The sequence below is a fragment of the Anabas testudineus genome, chromosome 18 (assembly GCF_900324465.2).
Source record: "Anabas testudineus chromosome 18, fAnaTes1.2, whole genome shotgun sequence".
In the NCBI taxonomy this organism is placed as follows: Eukaryota; Metazoa; Chordata; class Actinopteri; order Anabantiformes; family Anabantidae; genus Anabas; species Anabas testudineus.
In genome coordinates, this window is record NC_046627.1 from 15,913,135 (window position 1) to 15,934,836 (window position 21,702).

General features: G+C 41.7%; 1 protein-coding gene across 19 annotated transcripts in view; it reads right to left on the minus strand.

Moving 5' to 3' along the window:
* LOC113157074 (protein tyrosine phosphatase receptor type D) overlaps positions 1-18,341 on the minus strand; it is a 315,285-nt gene extending 296,944 nt beyond the window's left edge. For all 19 annotated transcript variants that reach the window (XM_026352333.1, XM_026352323.1, XM_026352322.1 and 16 more), the window contains exons 1-2: positions 18,228-18,341; positions 18,077-18,112 (exon numbers count right to left, since the gene is read on the minus strand). The gene's annotated coding sequence lies outside the window, so the exon portion shown is untranslated. The remainder of the gene's footprint in view (positions 1-18,076; positions 18,113-18,227) is intronic.
* Between the last annotated feature and the right edge of the window lie 3,361 nt (positions 18,342-21,702).

Genomic DNA, 21,702 nt, shown 5'->3' on the forward strand with positions numbered 1-21,702 from the left:
CCCTGTTCTGCACTTATTACCTCGACGCAAGCAGCTCTGCAGACGACCAGCCGCTTGCAACTAGTGAAGCCCATACAGTATTTGCACGTACGGGCACCCGTGCACCAACGTGCATATAGAAAGAGGACAGGGGTAGAGGCAAGATGATGGAAATACGTACGGTGTGAGGCGCAATTTTCTTGCAGTGGTGCAAATGCGGCTGCAATTTTCATCAGCAACAAGCCCCGAGAAGCAGCAGCTACAGGGCTGATTGGTGCAGCAGCGTTACTTTTAAGCGTGAAAATGAAATGTGCGCCCAGATATGAGCAGATGGAAATGATGGCATTGGATTATACTTTAAGTTATTATGGTTGTGACCTACATAAAGCTTTACAGACTGGATGTTTCTGGTCATGTACTGTAATTACAACAATGACCTGGAGCAGACACTGCACGTCATGTACTGTATGTTTGTCATTAAAGAGATCACTTTTGTCTCAGGTGAAAAACCATCCTGGAGTCTCTTCTTGGCCCAGGAGGCTTTTTTAAAGGGGATGAAACTGAAATCTCGCTGAAGCTCTGCCTGAGAGTGTATACCTCATACATACAACGCCTTCATTAGCCCTAAAACACGCCGCGCATGCTAAAGTAGCACCGCCATCATTACTCTGCTATTTATCGTTACATTAAAAGGAGACCCGCTGTTGACCTTCCAAAGTCAATTTTCACGTCTTCATCTCTCCGACTTTAATGAATGTGATTTTAGCGAGTATGTGCAAACACATTTGCAGGCACACAGACATGCACAGGATGCCTCTGCTAACACGCCGCTCCTCTCTGCTGGCACAGCTCTTGCAGGGCAAACACAGGCTCACAGCGGAGGGGGCCAACACAAAAGCCTGCTGGATGCAACAGTGGAGAGACGGGGGCTTTGTGGCAGAGTGATTTTTCTTGTTCCCCTATTGTTTCTGATATTGATAAAATGTATGTTACTATGTGTGAATAATACTTAAGTTGAGTTGTGCTGTGATCCGGATAAGATTCTAATGCAAACAGATGATTTTTATCATTGTCCAGCATTTTATATGTTAATTAAAATTCAAAGTTTTTATAAGTTGCCTGATTACTGAACTACTTTTTTTAGGTTGTCTGTTTGTTTTGAGGTCAAGAGTCACAGGTGCTCCAGTTCAATTGTACAATTACAAAAAAAAAAAAACGAATAAATAAAACAAGATGCAACACCACCAATAACGTGGCTGCATACTCGCCTTGGTGATGTCTGAATAATTCATGCCCACAGAAATATATTCCTTCCTCTTTCTTGTCTCTTGTTTGTTCCGTCTTCTCCCCTCATGCATCTTTCTTTTGTTCTTAATTTCCCCTCCACCCTTGGCTTCACGTCTATCTGCATGAGCCCAGGTACTGTCCTGGTGGCTGTCTTGGACGCCGCCGCTATTAGTCAAGCACGGGCACATGATAATAATGCAGCGGGAAGCGCACAATTACACAACCGCTTATTTCAGTATTAGCGCTCGTCACACTCAGAACTCCGGCGTTGACATTCTTGGCATAAGTGAATGAATATTTCATCAATTCGCTGGCAGTGAGTGAAACCACGGGAAGGAAAGTGTTTGAGCCCTTGTTATGAGCGTGTTGCAGAGAATGGACAGAGAGGGGAAAAACAAAGAATGCATATGTAATTAGAGGTAGGGGTTGCCAAGGTTGGCTTCGTGGGGGAGAATGCAGCAGCAGGTTGAGGCATTAACGTAGACATTGTCATTGGCAGGCTTTTATCGATCGGTGAGCTGACCCCGTCTAACCGAACCAGCGGTGGAATCTAGTGACGTGGCGTTATCTTTACCTAATATTTGCTGTATTGACGTCCTAACTGAACACCTTCTTACGTGCACCTTAATCTAATTATACCCTACGTATGTTTACACGTCTTTGAAATGACAAAGCTTCACAATTGGCAAGTGGAAAGAAAAAAAATAACTGCACAGTAAATGACATCAGCAGCTAGCAATCGTGCAGAACTGGCTGCAGACAGTCGGTTTGCCAATGATGCAATATAGTGACGGTTATATTAGAAATACTTGTCTCAGAAATGCAGGGAATTGCATTCACTCATTAGAAGTCGGCTCTGTACGCCACAAACTGTTTTTAATCCCAGCTCCGGGCTTTGTTGTTGCTGTTAGCCAGCAGCAGCTGTGAAAAAAACTTTCCAGCCTCAGCAGCTTAGCCGTTTCTCCTTCCAGCTGTTTTTTTTTTCCCTCCCAGCACTCCTCTGGACCACATCTTGCATTTTGCATGATTGATTATTTAAAGTTTAACTACTAGTTATGTGATCCCACGTGATAAGGGCCAAAAAAAAACAAAAACAAAAAAAAAGCGCTGACTATCTTAAGAGTTTGCAAGTAATAATTAAAAAAACAACAGATGTGCTGTTGGTTTTTTGACGTCTAGGTGGGCACACACTTAATATTTAACACAGGTGAGTTGATTCAAGGCATGAGAGCGTTAAATCAAGCTGTTACACGTATACTGTCGCTTACAGCCAATGAGTTATTCCCAAAGCAAAGGTGTTTAACCTTGATAGCGTAAGAGTAAAACTAAGCTTTTCTAAGGGGATCATTCACTCAGAAATAAAGCTGGTAGTTAGCTTATTGCTTCCATTATATATAAAAAAACTTTTTCTTGTATATTATTCATCTGAACATATGGTAATGAACACTGTCAGATCTGTATTTACATACAGTACGGGGAAGATGGCAGGGCTCTTGCTTCCTTGCAATGCTCTCCCCATACACACCCATGCGCCTGCAGCACCTCAAAGTGGGGGACACAGCAGTGCAAACTAAAGGTATTTTAAGCTTTACAGTATATCACAATCCTCTCTACAATTTTCACAATAGCTTTCCAATTTTACCCCACTGTTAGCCACCGATACCTTAGGACACATGACAGATTGCACCCTTAGAATACCAGCTCTTTTCCCAATACTGGCAATAGCAGGGCTATTAAAAATAAAAGCCATTCAATTTATATCACAGTAGTATTAACGCTAATGAGTGTATTAGTTTCGGGCTGTCACTGGGAATAAGAGGCAACATTGATCTCTTGTCATCATGCTCATAATAGATTTTTTCATTCCTTCCTCTCCTGCATATATTATCGTGCTGCTCTGCCATGAGTTCCTATGGGAGTTGCTTTCACATTTTAATCTTTCCACTTTTAGAAAAAGGCTGTTGTGGTGGTTCTAATGTATTTTTAGTTGGATGCAAATTGGTATGCAGCGCAACCTTTGAATTATTGTTTGGATTTCCATATATTTCTTCTCGGCTAAGCGTTATCTCTAGAAAACGCTGCTTTTTCGCCAAACAAACAGGATGAGATCATATTGAAACTCAAATCCCCAAATAAGACAAGGCAATTTTATTACATTTATTGTCTCGGCAAGACCTTACAACCCGATGCACTGCCTGGACATTTCTTCACAATTGCTGATATTAAAACTGAGTTGGACTCATACTCCCAAGTGATTAAATGACCTGAAAAATCTATGAGCCATGGATTACTATGGGCCGTGTGCTTATAGCGGACAGAGTCCTGCTTTGATGTTATTGCTTTTATTAGTTCCCATTATTAAAATACACATGAGCGCTTAATATATCTTCAGTTCGAATGCAATTTTTGCGTATCTGTAAATCGGATTAGTCTACATTTATTTTGGTTGCTCGTTTGTTTCTTTAACCAGTGAAGGTAGGTATTAGTGTCCAGAACTCCATTTAATAACAGCAGGTCAAAATTCGGATTTGTTGGAGGATATTCACAAAATTAAGCAACATCAGAATGATTATCGCTGATTGGGCTTTAATTTGCGAAGGATGATCTCTTTGTGCGGAAACAACCCTGCCCCCTATTACCTCGCTACACGCACTCAGTGTATTCTCCATGAATAATCATTTTATGAACATCACCATCAGTGCAGCCATCCACTTAGCCCAGTCCTTGATTACAGAGTCTATTTGACAGACTGTAGAGGACAGTGAGAGTTTTGGCCTTACCCAGGGGACACACTTGGCCCTTCCAGTAAAAAGAGGCCACTAATGGAAGCGGAGGCCCTTGTCTCCACTCTGCATTTTTATGCAGGCAATCCAGGCATTTATGGTAATCATAAAGCAGGGCCAAATGGATGGCGGGGTCAGCTCTGAGCGCAGGAAAACAGAGCGATGCTGGCTTGTTTACAGCTGCAAGTGCTGCCACCTCCCTGTAGGTTCAGCCACAGCAGGTGTCCGTGCATGCTCAATGCACGGACACATCTTGCATTGAGCCCTAAAATCGGACCCCCCTTCCCCTGTCTATGTCACTCGGTCTTTCTTACTCTCTCTCTCTCTCTCAGCGTTTATGAACCTCTAGGGGCAGTTTATGAAAAATTCATTGGCTCAGTGGGGCGAGTAGCAAACTTAATGTTGAATGTTGGGCCTGCCCCCCCCCCCCCTCATGCCATGACACCACCTGTTTCTCATGTGTTTCAGCAAATGGGTTGCTCCAGAGGGCGCAGAGGTGGCGGAAAAAAAAAAAAGGGAAAGTATGTCTGGTGACTCATTACTAATCATTACACTTTATTAATATGCAAGCTTAAATGCGGATGCTACTGTTTCTCTGTGGAGATGCTCCACCATGATTGTGGCACAGCCTGAAGCGGAATGCTAATTTATTTTCTCATTTTCCCTTGGCTTGAAAATCATTATAGCTGGTGGCGCACACAGACTTGCCAGAAACCACAAGAAGCTACAAAACAGTTGTCCGTGCTGTACCACCACGGGTGAAAGAGGTAAACACTGATAATCCCAAAAAAAAATGAAACCAAATTATTGCACAAGTTTAAGTGTTTTGCTAGACGCAGCCAGGGGGTGCAGATTTCCCAGCCTATGACTGAAATTGCCTCTGCTGAGTGCAGATGCTTGGAATGCACGCGGCGCACAATGTTTCTTAATGTAACTGTCAAGAAAAGTGGGAGAAAATGCTTTTAGTGTTTGCTCGAAATGTGTAATGCCTAACAAGTCATTAAAGAATATAATTTTTAATAATGAGGGGGAAATAAAATCACTTTATGTGTGGATTAGATAAAAGACTAGCGAGGATTTCACAGTGCAGGGAGCATTAAAGGGAAATTACGCTATGATACAATAATCTGATGTCATGCAGTACAAAAACCGAAGGAGGACGGAGGGTAAGCACATCCTAGGCCCCTGAGGGTAGTCTGTTTGATTGGCAGAGGGAGATGTTCTGCTTGATGTTACATCACTGTGTGAGTTGTTCATTTACAAACCAATGCACCAAGAGAAACAGGGGAAGACGACAAATTAGACTAAATCACTTTCCAACCAATCGTCGCTAACTATACTTGTGAAATTCAATCTGAGACGCAGCCCTTTTTGTAGATGAACAGGATTGCACGAGCTCCACTTCATATTGCCTTGCACAACAGACTGACAAGGGCTGTAATAATGTGGTTTGTTACAGCAGACTCTTATCAGCTGAATTTAATCTTAGTCCACTGGAATTACATTCAGAGACAATTCAAACACACTGTTTGACAATGTAATCCATATCCATAGCCTTACAAATCCCTCAGTGCATTAATTCATCCCATACAGTCCACAAGATTAATAGTAGGCCGGGGCAAGATGTGATAAAGCCAGCAGAATACATTGTCCCACTGGCCACCAGCATTGAGACTAATTTGTATGGCGCTCAATAGGAGTGCACAATGGTTATTGTTAAGTCTGATCAAATTTCTTGGACGCTAGTGCTATGATTAGTTTGAGGAGCAAGTGTGTTATACTCATATAAAGCCAGGAAGAGCACTTGTGCTTAGATTTAAGAAAAAAATGGGTGAAATCCACGTTAATCTGTAGTCAGTCGACAGAAGTGCCATCACCCCGCATGTGCACAGGCTACATATGTAATAGGGGTGTGTTCAATTCTGGGTTCATACAGTTCTGTCTGTGAATGTGAATTTACTAACTTGAAAAAAAAAAAACATTTTATATATACTTTATTGTAAGATCATGTGTATAGGAACTGTAGGAAACAGCTAGACTGCAGCTACCAATACATTTCAATGTTCCAAATAAATATGGACAGAGCCAGTCTGGTATTTTGGCTCTACCTCCAATCATATGCAAACCTAACTCGCCACCTGATTGCTTCATCTTTACAGACACCAAAACTGCCATTGTCCTCAATCCACCTATGCTGATAAATATATTTTCCTTCTCCCTAGTTGCTTTTCTACATTAAATATATTTACATTTAGGTTATTCGTAAGTTTGCATTTCCATTATCATACAGTATGCAGGCTACTTAGCACATTACCCCATGTCACAAATAGCAGCGTCCTTGCAGAGATGCTAGTCCCAATTTCTGCTAGGGGTTGTTTCCATCAGTACAGATACCGGATGTAATAAACCCCCACTGGAAACAATGTGAAACAAGAATTCTCAATAATATGTTTTTATTTTATAGAACTATTCAAAGTGTAGGTTTACAAGGACAGGTTGCTTTAAATTATTTTATTCCTCTTGCTGATGGTGGTGTTTGTGTCAGCATACTCTTCGACATTATGTTCTTTTGGGTCATGCCAGTGTTTTCTTGTGTTTAACCCTTTGCCCTAAGCAGGGATGAGTTAATGGTCTCCCTTGAGACACAATATCTCTCTCTCTCTCTTACTTACACAAGTACACACTCTCTCTGACTCTGAAGCGTTCAAAACACACTCGCACACAGACGCGTTGGCATATCTAAAGGTTTTTCGTAGATTAAGTTGGAGGACACTCCCGGAGCACTGTTATTGAATCATTTTTTATCAGCGAGGTTTACAACACATGTCACATACAGGACATACAGTAGTGTATGTAGGTAGAAGCTTAGGGTGTGAGATGTTGCTTTGCTGTACATGTGCGGTCATGTAAATTACATGACTCCAGTGATGTGTTACAATGACATGGAAAGGGAAGATAACATAGAGATGCTGCATATAATTTCCTCAGATTCAAGACCAAGCAGATGTGTTGAAATGCCACGATGCCAGATGCGACTTCTGGTGTTTCAGCCATGCACAACAGCAGCTCTGCAATATCATTCGTAAAGCATGAACATGTGTACGTACACATGCATGCATTCTCAGTTTGAGATAAAAAGAAAATGTCCCCTTAAGGAAAAAAAAACTAGCAGATGAACTGTTTGTGAGGTGGTTCAAAGGCAAAAACAATCCTATATTCAGACCACGCGACATAGTGGGGGAGAAAAAAAAATGCATTCAAGTTGGAGGAGAAAAGGAAGAAAAAAGATCTGCTGTAAAGCCATAAAATACAATTCATCTTGTCGCGGTCCCTGCGAGGAGCGTGTAATCACAATGACACACTGGTGTAATCCATTTAAAACACTTTGGCTCGGGCCTAAGCTGCTTCCTCTGCAGCCTCGCACCATCATCTTCATTTCAGATAAGTTTCACTGACTGCCCGCAATTAGCAAATACGTGTAAGCTGCCATGTCGTCCACCTGCTCGAGTTGCAGGGCGAGCATCTCGTCCTGGATGCTTTACATGACTGGCAAGAGTGTGCAAAAGACAAAAACAAAAGATAATAACCCGCTTGTCTCAGGCAGGGGTTGGAGTGTAAGCCCGCTCGCTCGTCCGCAGACGTGTAATCTGTCTTGAGAGGCGCTCTCTGTTGGCGCACTCCGCGTTTCGACTTTCTGAGGCAGGGCAGACCCACCCAACCTGACTAGGCAATGAGCTTAGAGTAATGGTGTCACCGGAGCGCTGAATCTCATTCAGAGTTGCTTGAGCAAACATTATCTCACGCTGAACCGTCGCAACAGTGTCTTGAGGGAGGTCTCTGGTGAGTTATTACACAGTGAGTTTTAATCTTACAGGAGGAAATACACTGTTACCTTAATGTAGGCAAACCCGGAGTGCAACCCAGGGTCCATGCTGCATGTGATTCTCTGTGCAGGATTGAGGCTAATTGAACTAATTACACACTCAAGAGGGACCAAATTAAACATCGCGTTGGCATTAAACTGTGGATGATTTATGCTCACCTATAAACTTTGCCCAGGACTGCTGCCCACCTCTAGTGTGTTTATGCATCGTTGGTTTAATTATGACTATTTGTTAATGGGCATTCTAAGAGGTCGGGAGTGTTGGTTAAAAATATTCTGCTACTCTGGGTGACGAGGAAGGGGAGGAATGATAAATAGTGGTTTCAATGAAGCAGCGTTTCTCATGAAACGCTATTATTACACTATTAATGGGCTTCCAAAACGGCTGCACATCACACTAGTTGTTGTTATTACGACTGTCATATCACTACTTTCCCTAGTGTCCGAAATGATGAAGTTTAAAAGTTTCTTGTTTTAAACCTTTGAGAACAAAATACTGAATGTAAAAACAATTCATACTATATTGTCTACTGTAGGCTGTGATGTTTTTAGCCTGGAATATGCAACCAATTCGATATATTAATAGTTAATAGTACTGTAATACTTGCAACCCGCTTTGTCCCCAGCCTCTCATACAGCAGGCATCACCTGTTTGGGAATTCGGTTTAGACCAATTGGTTATGCTGAGTCCCAAAATTAATCTATTTAGGTTAAGTTAAAATGAATGAATGAAAAGTCTGTCTTGTCCCTATGAAACTTTCTGCCAACATGATCACACGGTAGGCAAAAGTTTAGCAACACAATCAAAATACAACGTCCAACTGCAACGTGTCTCTGTTGGTCGCTTTAAGCTGTTAGTACACAGAGGACAGTCTCTCACAAATCTACAGACGGCACTAATATCCAAAGAAATGCAGCAATGCATCAACAAATACAATCCAAACACAAATGCTGGTTTTAAATATTTCAAATGTTTCAAGGGAAATCAAATATATTCGATTTGCTTGTTAGGCAACCAGGACCAAGTGCAAAAAAAAATCATTATCTGAAGATACTATCACTGTTTAATTAACCAGTGCATGAAACAACTGCACTTGCAATAATTGCAACTGAATTAAATGAGAGGGGTCGTGTGTGAGGACCGCATTAGCTCCACACCTATCAGAGCACAGACAACGTCAGACTTGAGTTATAGAAAAGAGGAGCTGCCAATCACTCTTGAGTCTTACACTAAAACGTATCCTGTTTTCGTATCCAAGAAAGGTCGTTCAGTCAAGCCTAGTTGGAAATATCAGTTACAAGCCTGGTAGTCAGATAGCTTTAATATGTCAGGTCTTCCCAAAGAATCGCTCTTATCTTGCAGGCAATAATGTAAACTCTTTTTCTCCCTCAGCATATCGCATTCCCCAAGTCAACAGTTCAATCTCACCTTTCTCGCCCACTTCTCTCAGAGCAGCAGATGCCATAATTTTTCTTGCTCCCCCCCCTCCTCCACACACACACACCTCTTTTTCTCCTCACCTACCTTCATTCTGGGCCCAGTAGATGGATCAGCTCTCCCTCAATCCATGCCTCCACTGCGCCTCCTCAGACTGCAAGATTGATTTGTCTACAGGACGCCTCTGACCTTTGATATGATCTGATAAGGGATGCGTGGCCCTAACCAAATTAGACAATCAAAGGGGGGGGAGGCACATTAGGCCTGAGATGAGGGTGTTTCCCTTTCCCTCATAGCATACCTCTGCCTTTTTTTCCATGATGGTTAGATTCGCCGTCCATCTCCTGCCCTGCCCCTATCAGACGCCCAGGGGAAAATAAAAGATGTGTTTTCAAATTGCACTTTGCCTAAAGGCTCTTTGGCCCAAATTTAATTTTCACCTTACATCGATTTTCCCCTCACTCCCAACTCAATGGATCCTAATGTTATCTATAGTGTATTTTGGTGCTGTGCAAGAATAAAGGGAGCCCATGCTCTGGACTAGCGCATGTCTGAAGACACTGTATGCACTATAATATGTCTTCCTTGAAGTGTCTGGGGAAAAAAAGCGATTGAGAAACTGCCCTTTAGTACCTTTCATATCTTTTATCATCTGGGATACTTCCAAAATTTACTTTCCACAGCATGTATTGACTTGACTCCATCCTCAGTCAGGCTTTTGAGTAGATGTGTGACAAAGATTTTTATTTATTTATTTATTTATTCAAGAGCGGATTTATTTATCCGCTCTTGATTTTTCTTTTTTTTTTGTCCTTCCAACTAATTAAGTCCAGATGTAGCTGATTAAAACAGCAGACTTGAAGGCCTTCTGGTGTTAAATCTAAACAGCACACGCACAGTGTGCTTTGTGACACCTTTACTTCTGAAGATACACCTAGCACCAAGGGACTAGGGGTTTCATCTTATCACTAGCCGGTAGCAAATTATGTTGACATGATGTTTGATGAACCCTGACCTGAGTTGGATTGGCAGTTTTGAGTGGTTCAGGTTAAAATGAAGAAGCTGATTGATTGCTATGATGTTTCTGTTTGTTTGTTTTGTATTGTACTTAATCGAATAACTATTAAAAACACGCACAGGAGAGAGGTAACAAATGGGTTAAGTAGATCTTACTCCATTAATAATTATGGCACCATAAGTTCCTCAGCTATGCCTATCGTCTAACTGCACCACCATACAAAAACAGGAAATGCTCCACACAGCATTGTATCATCCTTAAAGACAACACTTCAGCCCTACCTGTTTTGACATTTTAAGAACCACTGGGGTGTCAGGGCTGACTGAATTTCTACGGCATGCCACCTTAAAAAAAAAAAAAAGTTGACAAGGCAGACAGAAGAAAGGATGGATTTTGACAGACCCGAGTCTTCTTTCATTGGAACATATAAAAAAGGGAAACAAAGGCAGGAAGAGGAGGATAAGGGAAGGAGGCGGGGAGGGGGGAGGCTTCAAAGTGGGTGATGGCGCTGCAGAGCCAACAAATGGTGTGAAAACACACATCAACTTAGACTGATACACTTGAGAGTCGGTATCACAAGCCACGACACATAACCAGGGTTGGGTATGAAAAGAGGGAGGTGTTTTTTTTTTTTTTTGTGTGTGTGTGCGAAGGGAGAATGACGCAGCGGGGGCAAGCATGAAGAGATGCAATCCCACCCTTTGGCATGCCAGTACGCCTTGGTACCATTTGTTTGTCTTCTTGAACTCGCGGAAAGCTCAAGAAGCCAGGGTCTTACATAAACCCTACCCAGTATGGCTCTGTGCTGAGGAACTGATCCTTCCCAAAACCCTCATTGTTATTCTCTCATGATGCCGAGGGATCTGCCGAGCACCCACAGCCAAACCTACAGCAGGGCTGAGTGGGAGGCGGAGGGGGGGAGGGCTGTGTTTACGTGTGTGCTCTGTCAGGGGACTGAGCTAACTGTACACACAGGATTACAGTTAAAACCCAACTTTCGAGGTTTGTGCGGTTGAAATATCTATTGATCATCTGTTTGTTTCCTATTTTAAATTCGGCTTTATGTTCACATCACTGCCACGTCACTCTCCATCCATTGTAGATTAGCTACACAGACAAAAAAAGGCTTGCATTCCTTTTTCTTAATACTTGCAGGTCTGTTACACTGCAGATTTTATATGATCGTAACTATTTAAAAGACTCCGTGAGAGTCAAATTGAATTTCCACTCTATAGAATAACTCCCCTATCGCTCCTTAGATTTTCATCACAGAAAAGAATGAAAAAAAAAGATTTTAAAATCCGCAGCGTAATAGATTCTGGGATACTTCCAGGGGTGTCCACTTTCTCCTACCTGTGTATGTGTGGAGATTACACCCTCTCTCCCAGCCTTAAAGCAGCAGAGCGGCTCTTTTGGGGCGTGATTTAAATGCCCACGGTAGAGCCTGATCAAAAAGTGTCTTCTCTCAGTCTGATCAAAGATGATGAGCCCTCGGGGTCCTGCGAAGTCCATGCCTCGCACTCTCAACCTCGCTATTTACAGTATAAAGCTCAGCTCCGTTCAATTAAATATGCATAAAGCATCAATTGCCTTATCTCTTTCAATCATCTCCAGCAGTTATGCAAAATCATTTTCTCGTGACCTTTGGGAAATCCGCATATAGATTTAAACGCCTATTTAGTCAACTTTGTAAGTAACGTTCAGAGGACGTCTACATTTACTGTGGCACTGCACACATTTTTACATCACAGTAAGGTCTACTTTTGCTGGCTATAAAACACGATTAATAAATGATATGCTGTGGATTCTAGCCTCACTAATCCTACAACAATACTTGGACTATTTCATATTTAATATAAAGAATCTTTTTTTTTTTTCTACTTGTGGGACCACAGAGAGTTTTTTGCTATAAAACTAAATATAGTTTTCTTAAACTAAGTCCTATTTAGATTACATTCATGTTCATACTCGAACAGTGCAACTTGTTTTCTTTTTCTTTTCCACAAAACAAGACTGCCATGCCCATCACGGTGTGGACATGAAATGTTGTTCACGGTGACCTCCAAGTGACTGCTGGAATGGCTCTAAGGTATGAATATAAACATCTAATAGTGTGACTCTAAGGCTGCTGGGACCGAGGAGGTTGCTGCATCTGCCAGTAAAACTATGCTATGGCTTCATCAAAAATCTTCTTCTCCTTTTTTTTTTTTTTTTTTTTTGTGCCAGCCTTTCTTTTTTTTTTTCTCATTACTGACCTGAGGAGAAGGTAAGAGAGAAAGCTTTGCATCACTGCTGAAAAAGAGATGGGAGAGTGTCTGGAATTTTAAGCATGCCATGAATGAAAACAGAGAATGAATGTTATCTTGAGGTCAGAGGCGCCTGATCTGACAAAGACTACAACAAACTGCCACTCGAGTTCACTTTCCTCCTCTGCTACTTTCTCTGTTTTTTTTTTTTCTTTCTTTCTTTCAAAATGCTTTGATTCGCTCTACCCTTTCCCATAGTGGAAGTCCCTTGGATAGCAACCGAGTAGGCCTAATTGATTTCTCTTGTTCGTGTCAGTTAGAGGCAGCATCGAGCTGTGCAGAGTACCCTGGCTCCAGCTTGCCTGCATTATTCCTTTCTGTTTTCTCCTTTGCCTCCGTATCCCAGTAGACTACATCACCAATACTCAATATGCCAGTGCCCTCTGAAATCTTTCACGGCGGCAGATATCGGAGGAATGCCACAGCAATAGCATGTGTGGAGATAAAATATCCCGACCGTGGTGCGGTACATGTGGCTTGCGAAAAGGTCAGATGTAAGATCACATTGGCATTTGCTCTTTAGAAACCACACCGAGTGATTATCTAAGCTAACACCTATGGCACCAAAAGAACAGCTCAGTAATGCTAACATACAAGGAATGCAGATGATCATGAATGCCTATATAACCTACTGCAACCTAATACGGTATCCCTGCAATAAATAGGTGTGTTTTAGTCCAGTGTTGTTTGCTGTGGCCTGCATTGTGGTAGTAGTGGATGCCATTATACTACACAAATGCCCATGATATTGTGTCCAGCCTGGTGTATATAGTTATTAGTGCAGGCAGAGATTCTGACTCAGGCAGGAACATCCATTACATTCCTCTATTGTCTTCGACTTTTGTCAGTATCCATCAGTTTGTGAGGTCCTGTCACATCAGAGCAGAGAGAAAGCAGTGTGTTTTTTTTTTATTTTTTCCAAGTTCAACTGCACAAAACAGACGCAGGTTTTTCTTTAGGCAATAACAATACAGTCGAGCAGAGAAGGAAACATCCACACAGCCTTCACTGCTGAGATGAATTTCAAATCATGCATGGTTGAACTTGGGTTAGAACTCCTGCTACTATAAGAGAGAAGTTAGGTTATGGGAAATAATAGCACACTATTGAACTCTTCATACTGAGTCGCCACTGAGTCGTGAGTTTAGTGTTAAAACCAAACACAAATAAACCCAGAGCACTAATAAAATAACAGTTATTCCACTGAATCAACTTCAACCATTAACATCCATTCAAACGTGCAACACAATCGGCTAGAGCTACAGCACAGTAGACCCTACATCTTATAATTCATTCAAATGCCATAGCAACATACCGTTTATCTATACAGCAGGTCAATAAATATTGCATTTTCCCTGAAGTATTGCTTTAAATACTCTCCAGCATTAGAAGCTGGCGCCAGTGCAAACCGCTCAATTGCTAATCATGGAATATTATCACACTAGCTCACAGCTGAGTTTTCTCTTGTGCATTATAGGGACGGACAGGAAACCTTGTGGACACCCAGTGAATCAAGACACTCCAGATCAAATGATATGATCGAACTAACACCGTACTAGCTGTCAGACCTTAATTGCACTGTAACACAACAACTAGAGTCTGGCTTTATCTGAGATGTTCACTACTTTATGAAGACATTAGTATTCTGTCTTCTTCTTGTGAGCTTTAGCTCCTTCTTGAAAAATTAAATCGTTTTTTTTTTTTTTTTTTACGCTTTTCAGTGTGCTAATGTTGGGCTATGTTTTAGCACGTACTGGTGTCCTGTTACTGCCACTTGTCAGTGCTCATGGTCTCCTTGTAAATTGTTAACAGAAAGAAAGAATGTTATTGGCAAAGCCACTCCAGATATGTGCAGATCAAGGAGAACAATTTCAAATGTTCTAAGCTCTCAGCGGCGATACGACGTGATTGTGACTGTGGCTAAAATAAGACTAAATGAATTCATATGTAGAGCATGCAATCTCAACACAACTGGATGCCACTGTGTATTCTGCAGTAGGAGTTAAAAAAATGAGTAAAAAGCTCTTAATTGTTCAAGATAAGCAGCCTGCACTAGTCCACCTTAGAACTGTATCGCACATATCACGTTTAATAGCACCGATGTCTACACAGGGAAGGCAAAAGTTTTTGTTTAACAACTTAATGAGTGTCTGATTTACGACTGGAGCAAGTGCCTGATAAACAAACACACACACACACACACACACAGGTGAGTGGGTTTTCATCTTTTGCAGCATTTTCTAATCAACAGATTTTAAAAATGGTGTTTCTGTGCATGCTTGTCTAAAAATGTGTTGATGGTGAAGTGAAGTTCAGTTAGTTTGCTATATAAAGTGCATGCATGAAGTGACTGATTTAGTCACGTGTACGTGTATCACAAGTGAAAATCTCCACATAGTGAATGTCTGTATTGAAGCACAAAAGGAAAAAGCACATCTAAATATAATAAAAGTATCTGCAGACGCATTTAAGGTTATGTGATGAACACGTCTGCATTGTCATAGCCCCCGTTTTTAGAATCCGAATGAGATGGGATCTCGTGCAAGGCAGCCAAGAGAGCCTGTAAATTTAGCAGCGTCAGAACATCCAGTCTCGGAGATGTCCACAGAGGGACACTGGCACCCTTATGAGTGAGCTGCTCACTCCGCGAGAGATGAGAAACTTTGGCAGCTAATGCATCAGCTAGCACAAAATGAAGCCCGCCTCATCCAAGAGCATTAAGATGTGGATAAATAAATAAAACATTGCCACCATGAGAAGAGAGGCAATGTGACAGCGGGATTTTTATTTATTTATTTAATTTTTTTTTTTCTTTCATGTTGGCAGGCACAGACATTTATTTTTGGGATGAATCAAAATTTCCTGAAAACGCCTGCGCCAGGTGTATCTAATTATCTGACAGCGTATCCTCATTATAAAACGGCCCCTGGGAGTCAGCTACTCAACTTGTCGAGCCTTGGACCACAATCAAGGTGTTCTCGCAGTAAAAAAATAAAAAAAAAAGGGATAATATAGCCACTAGGTTTTCATTAGTGTACCATTTTCACCTTTTTTTTCTGAGGCGTGGGCAATATATGTTTGATTATATATAGTGGCTATAGATTTAGACTAAAACATGTACCTATACCGTCTCTCTAAGAAATATGCAATGCAAAGAAAACAAGAACACAAATTTATTAGCAGATGTTATGACAGCAGCTTTGTTATCTCAGCAATGCCCCGATTATGTCACCTGGATGAAGTTTATAAACCATAATTACAGCTTACTCTGGTTTCTCTCCAAGTAGGAGGAGCAGCTTGGAGAAAAGTGAGCGGCTTGTCAACACGCTCACACCGGTGCAACCTATATTAAGGCCTAATTAACGAGAGGAAAAGAGTTGCAGCGAATGCAGCCATCTTCACCTGCCGGTGCATGTGTGTGGCTCTTCGAGGTCACCGTGAAGGAGCTTGTGCAACTGTGAGCAAGCAGACCTGTCTTCCCTGCTTACTACTTCAAGCTGTTACTCAAATCCCATCCAACAGTGATTGATGCGGGCCTGGCGAGTAGGTTTGGGAGTATCACTCAAAGGGAAGACGAAGGAAAATTGCAGAATGTTGCCAGTTTATAAAATGGGAGTGCTGCTGGGTAAAGGATGGCGGGGGGACATTCTTACCTGGGAATAATCCTTGAAAGCTTTGCAAGAAATTCACTGCCTGACAGCAGATGATTTAAATCCACTTCTTTATTTATTTATTTATTTTTTGGCTCAAAACTGTCTTTACACACGGGGATAAGTGGCGTAAAGGAGTGGTGTATTTCAACATTTCGTTGTGTTGCAATTTGTTGTGCAAGCAGTAGAGAAGCAGGGATGGGTATTTGTCTTCTGCTGGAACTCATCTGATGCTCCGGTTGGATTGTCACTGTCTCCTATAGTCACAATCCAAGACTAGATAGATAGATAGATAGATAGATAGATGCTCTGCACCAGCCAATCTGCAGAACCTCAGGATGACATCATGAAGCGATGCTCAACCCAGCCTTAATGATGGTCTAAAAAAAAAAAAAAAAAAAAAAAAAGGGCGCCCTCCATCTCTGTGCTGCTATTAAGACACTAATTATCACAACAGACTAGCTCAAGCTAGTGTATTATTAAGCCAAGTCAGGGTGTTCTTAAGTGATAAATTGTAAGTGCCATCATGTCACAGTTTCCTGTCCTGCTCGCGTCCCCATTAAGTTCTTTTTGAAATGCAACAGCAGCCTATCTCTGGCCCTGCCTTATGACTGGCAGACCGTAATGCTATTACCTCCCCTCAATGGTCATGCTCACTTAGCCCTCTGTCACTCTACACTAGCCGGGGGAAGACACATCCCTGGCTGTGTGAGCTGTCCTTACCCTCATTTGCGATTGCTTCTGCTTGGCTACAAAATACGGAGGCACACAAACTTTTTGGTTCATTATCTTGCCTTTTAGAGGCTTTCCACTTTTTTTTTTTATGGGGCAGCAAAGTATGACTGCAAATCACTGGTAATTGGTTATATATGAATCACTTGTCAGTAGTAGTCTGAGAAATACTTTTTAACAAAGAGGCAGGGTTGTATCATTTATGGATTTTGGTAACTTCCAAATAGATCATGTGGTGATGGAGGAGGGGGGGTGGGGGGTGGGGGGTGGCATGGGCCTGTGCTAACACAGCACTGCGCATGACCCACTGTCAATCACCTTTCAAATCTGGCATCAAACGCTGTCACAGATAACAGCAGCAAAAACGGGCACAACTGGGTGAGGCACAGCCCACACCCACCGTCCACATCACCCGAGTCAGGAGCCCGCGTTCACGCACGCACACATACATCCAAACGCACTCAGTTGCTTGGATCATAAAACATTCAACCAAACTTTTTTTTTTTTTTTTTCTCCTCAACACGTCCCACAAGCAGCACCTAGGTTACATTGCACAGCCGAACACTGTCTGTGGCGCGTTATGTATCCGCCGTGCGCGCAGAGGGGCGGTTCGTCGTTTGGGGGCTAAGATGGCTCAGGCTTTTGAGCACAGCGTGTTATAAGTGATAACGATATAGAGAATATAAATAAATAAACTGGAAATATCTCGCCAGCCATCTGGACTGTGTGTGTGTGTGTGTGTGTGTGTGTGTGTGTGACGGCGAGCAGCAGACCGCTGCACGTTGCGCGCCACATTATCCATAACGCAGATATGCAAAAATATGCGCCCCCTTGGGCACCTACTTACATCGCAGCACGACACAGAACTTGGGAGCAGAAACCAAAACCAGCCACTTCATTTGAGACATTACAACAACAAAACAAGACAAGCTGCTTAAGCTGCAATTCACACATGTAAGAAGGTGGAGAAAGGGGAAAAAAAAAAAGTCTGTGCACTTACTATGTAGCCCGGCGGTAGAAATCAAAGCCCCGGTAACTGTAATTAAAATGGAAGAATGGCAAAATGAAGGATACGCTTACTGGATGTTTCCTTAACACACAAACTCACTGGGATAAACAAACGCTTTTACATCCCAAAAATGTGCACTCACCGGAGCTGGTCCGAATTTCTTTTAAAAAAGAAAAACCTTAGGAAATTCCAGAGGAGTCCCCTTCTTCCTTCTCTCAAAGTCAGAAAACAGCAATGCTTTTTTTTTGTTTCTTATTCCAAAAACAGGCCCCCCCCCTTTTTTTTGTTGAACTGAAAGAGAGAAGAGACCAAAACAGCCACAACAAAAAAATTCCATTAGAAACCGGGAGTCCCCCCCCCCCAAACCACCAACAACACCAACCAACACCACCCAAAAAAAAACAAAAACAAAAAAAGTGTTGACATAACATCTGTGAAGAGCAGCAAACAAGAAGAAGAAAAAATAAAAGGCAACTGGTAATAAATTGGCGGAATGGACAGATGGTACCTGCTCTCTCTTTATCACTGTCGGCTAAGACAATAAGAGCGGCAACAAGACGAGCAGAAAAACTGAGAGAGCTGAGATTCTCTTCGGAAACGCAGCCCCGGCGTGCTGGCACATTACACCAGCGCGCACACGCACACACACGCACACGCACGCACGCACACTCTCTCTGTTTCTTTCTTTCTCTGTTCCCGGCGACGGCTGGAGAGAGAGAGAGATAGATAGAGAGAGAGAAGAGAGAGAGAGAGAGAGGGAGAGGAGACATGGGATGCTGCGCTCAGAGATGCGCTTCTCAGTCTGGCCGCTTGATGGCCTGAAAGAGGAGCAGCTCACGCCCGGGGTGCCAAAAATTCAACAGCCAAATTGTCCTTCACTAAGATGCTGAAAGCTGACACAGCTCCTAGTCGTTGTAATAATGATAGTAATGATAATAATAATAATAATAAGCAAAATCTTAAGTACTAAGGTTAAATATAATGCAGCTTATTATGATTACAGTTGTTTCTATTGTCATCATTTATTGTTGGCAGCATCTGGCAGCTTGCAGCTCAATTATAGCCTCAATCCTTGGAAATGTGACTGTGTACACAATTGGTGTACTTAAGCTTGAGGTACTTTATGCCTTTTATTTGACTATTTTGCGTTCAGAGGTAGTATGGTATCTTGTATATAGATGAAATCAAACTATTACTATTAATATTATTATTTTGTGTATAAGGTTTCACTGTAACGCTCTGAGAGATGCTGAACAACGTCTATAGCTCATTCTGTCTCACTGTTCATCATTTTCATGATAATAGCAATTACAAAAGAGGCAACATCATTTATGGTGGCTTTGCAAGAAAAATGCGGGCTTTATAGTTTTTGCAAAAAAACAAAAACAAATGCGATACACGTACAGACGTGACATATGGTAATCTCTTTTCCTATGAAATCATGAGCATCTTGTGAGTTCTGCTAGGTGTGGACTAGTATTCCATCTAGTATATGGCGATCTCAACAGCAAAACATCCCATAAAACTGCTCCACTATTTCACAGTTTAGAGGCTTGACATACTTTTTCCAGGGTATTAGGACATTTCAGCTCCTCAGACTGAAGATTGGGGATTAGATAATATTAATATGCTCACTGAAGAAAAGAAAAAAACTTCAGTTACTATAGGTGGTAAACTCCTGCCTGTGTTTGGGATAAGTTATAATGATGATGAATGATTTTAAGTTCCTTCGGAGAGAGATGTATTGATGACTATGGTGTGAGTTCTGTGTAGCAGGGCAGAAAGTTGGGTACATGTACTGGCAGGGGGACATGCTGACTATTTTAATTCAACTTTTTACTCAAATTTAGGCTGTCCAGGCTAATGTTTGCCTGTTAAAGTCAATTAAATGACTATTTCTTAAGCAAATGCATGATGGAGCTTCATGGTTACAGCACATATAGACTTAAGACACCAACTCACAGTTCCTACGGAGATTAATACCAAGACTTTGTACGGTGGTCAGGCGCCCAGTAGGCTGTGTGTTTTGTAGAGCTTATAGTTTTTTATGATGTGGATGTAGCTTTGATGCATGTATACTTACAGTAGTTTGCAAGGCTAGGAAAGGGCATGGTTGGAGGAGTTTGGCCAGTGGAAGTTGAAGGGTGGAGCCTGAAGCTGGTAAAGCAGTCAAAAACATGGCTGAAAGTGCCTGGCCCCTTGAATGTCAGTGGATTAGAAGACAGATCTGTGACTCTGGCAAATGCAGGTAAGTGCAGGTAAGTGTGTGTTAACCTTCACAGTAGCAAAAGGCGATGAACTGGTTTGTTTGCTGCATTATCAAAACGGCGAACGTTAATTCACGTAGAGCTAGGTTGGGTATGCGAGTGCTGGTAAAGTGTGGGGCAATTCTGCAAAGCTGCAAAGCAATAGTAAGGTTAACTCTTCCCACCAACTATCTGCTCTTTGTCTTTTCTTTTTCTTAGGATATGACTCAGTAATGTTTAAATGTTCACTAGAGCAAAGACTGGTATTTTTCTGTGAACACATTTGTTTGATATGACTAGTTTCTCTTAGGACTAGCAAAGCCTACTAAGCATAAATAATAGTGGGGCTATAGACCAGTCTGTAATAGTCAGGCTAGGCTGCTGCTTAGGATACAGATACATGAATGAAGCTAGGTCGAAGTACTGTAGCTGTACAAAACACCATGCACTGTAAATTGTAATTAGTGACCCTTACCTAAGATTATCTTTACCTTACTCTCAAAACTGCTTATGTATAAAAACAAACAAACAAACAAACAAAAAAGATGCAAACTGATTAACTAAGTGTAGATTAGTGTAGAGTTATTGTGTCAAACCACCAAGTCTTTTCATGTGAAATGTTCTGTGTGAATTCTTCTAATGATTTTTTCTAAATTAGACTAACTCTCTGGGAACTCTGGGGATTTCTAAGTTGCATTTACTTAGAAATTTGAATTTACTCTACAGCAGTTAGATTTATTTGTTACAACCATGCAAACGGATTGCCTTGGAACAACCTAATAATCAGAACTTGTAAAACGTAAGGGCTTTCAACTGTCTTTAAATGACTTTGACTATGACTTTCTGTTTCATTCACAATCCCTTTATTCATGGATTTAGTACCCACGTTCTCCCATATTACATAATAGTTAGTGGTGCACTGGCCAAAATATTTATCCTCCTTCTCTCATTGTCAAGTGCCAGCAAAGGGTGTCCGCACAGGTTGCCATAGGAAGGTCGGCGTTTTTGGCTTTTTAGCTGCATTGGTTTGGTGAGGCACCGGGTCCGAATTGTGCCAGGTTGCTTCAACTCTGCTCATAATGGTGTGGGCAAGTTTCTGGTTTAGGCACAGTTTCTTGCATTACTGACTCCTTGTTTCCTTAATTTGTTGCCATTTACTTGATTGTTTTAGGGTCACTCAAAAAGATAGAGTTAGTTGTTAGAGTTTACTCATCCTTCAATTAACTCTAACTTGATAAAGCGTTGTAAAAAGTAAATATTGTTGTTAGCCAAGTTGAACGATGCATAATTGACTAATTGTAACTAACGTTATTGGTTTCCAAATAAAACTGAACACAGCAGAAACTGTTTGCACAGAATAAAAGAACCCCA